The 1,804-nt window shown below is 43.3% G+C and overlaps 1 long non-coding RNA gene across 1 annotated transcript; it reads left to right on the forward strand.

Moving 5' to 3' along the window:
* Window positions 1-120: 120 nt before the first annotated feature.
* LOC114616100 lies at window positions 121-1,563 on the forward strand. Its single transcript, XR_003710592.1, has 3 exons — window positions 121-192; window positions 1,217-1,389; window positions 1,491-1,563. It is a non-coding gene; the product is annotated as an uncharacterized LOC114616100 (long non-coding RNA).
* Window positions 1,564-1,804: the final 241 nt, after the last annotated feature.

The raw sequence follows: 1,804 nt of genomic DNA on the forward strand, positions 1-1,804 counted from the left end.
GCCAAACCACTCTCCACTTTGCTCCATAGATTCCAGCTTTGCTTACCAATGCTAGGTCCACACATCTCAAAAAGAGTCTATCCCTCAGTCTTTGTATTGACAGCCTCTTCCCTATTCCTCACAGCTCTGGCATTTGTTCAATAAGACCAGTATCAGCCTCCTGTATTCTGACTGCAGACTGGCATTGCTCAGGTAAGTCCTAAGAAAAAGAAACCAGAGATGCTCAGTGTGTCCCAGATCCAAAGGGTTCTTGGCTTCCTTCCTTTTCTCTGGTATGTTCACTACCCCTATGGAAATCCTGAAGGGCCAGATTCAGTACCCAAGGTGTCCCCTAGTCATATAACTTCCACTTCAGTCACCCCCCACAGCCTGCAGACCATCAGCTGGTTGTTGAACTTTTCCTGCTCATCCATTCTGAATTCCCACCTTCATCCCCTCATTGTGAAATAAAAGGGAATCTCCTTGAAGCTTTAAACTCTGTCCCTAGAATGTCTTTTATAGTGTTGATCTAGTATTATTTATTATACTGTGAAAAGTACTCTGACCAAGAAACTTAGGGAGAAAAATGGAATACTTTAGCTTTACATCTCAAGTGACCGTTTATAATGATTTTCAGGGAAGTCAGAGCAGCTAATGATTGAGACATCACATCACACCCACAGACAAAAATCGACAAACATAAAAGTAGGAATGTCCTCTCACTTGTACTCAGATTGACTTCTCTACTCCTATATACTCCAGAATCCCTGGAGTAGGATCTGGAACTAACCACATAGGATAGGGAATCCCATATTAATTAGCTTCATGAAGATCATTCCCCACAGGCATGTCCACAGGTTGGCACAATGTAGATAATTCCTCAATGAAACTCTGTTTACAGGTGATACAAGTTGACAGTTAAAGCTGAGAAGCACAGATATTACTGTCTCTGGTCTTGCTTTAATTCCCAAATCCACCTCTGTCTTTAAGATGGACACTTTATTCCTCACACCATGAGAACATAGATTAGTTTCTTGCATTCAATAAAAATTCTTACACCAAGCCTACTGATGTTCACAGACTACTGGAAGTCAGTACACTCAGAGAATATAAGCCTTAGGTGTTACCTCTACACCAGTCACCACATCTCCTTTGGCTCCTTCCTCTCTTGCCCTGCACCTTAAGATGCTTCCTAGACAATCTCTTTATCATCATTCTTCTCATCTGTTCTTCTCAGGCCTGAAAAAGATGGAGCAGCCACAGGAGTAGATGCCATCTGCACTCATCATGCAGACCCAACTGGACCTGGGCTGGACAATGAACGGGTATTCTGGGAACTGAGCAATCTGACCAACAAGGTTACTCAGCTGGGTCCTTACACCTTAGACAAGAACAGCCTTTACATCAATGGTGAGCAGTGGCCATGTGTGCTCTTGTGCAGAGCATACACTCTCCCGTCAGCCTCCACTGCCTCACTCTACTCCATTCTCACTCTTTTATTTTCTCTTTAGGTTATACACACCAGATCCAGTACACCACATCTCCAAGTGAGTATTCAGAGGCTCATCAAGTCTCTCCTATGCTGTAAGTCCAAGCCCCATGAAATATAAAGAAACAAAAGCCCCCATCTGTATTTCTTTCCTTAAGCCTCTCTCCTCCTAGAGATGAACAAAAATGTTTGCCCTAAAAAGCTTCCAGTCTTGCTGGAGGCACAGCTCAGGAAAATGCTAACAGTAGGTATGGAGTTTGATCCCTAGCAGCTGTGTAAAAAGCTGGGCATCATGGTCTACATTTATAATGCTAGCTCTAGAAGGAGTAGGCAAGG

The sequence above is a fragment of the Grammomys surdaster genome, unplaced genomic scaffold (genome assembly GCF_004785775.1).
Source record: "Grammomys surdaster isolate TR1022 unplaced genomic scaffold, NIH_TR_1.0 278946, whole genome shotgun sequence".
NCBI lineage: Eukaryota > Metazoa > Chordata > Mammalia > Rodentia > Muridae > Grammomys > Grammomys surdaster.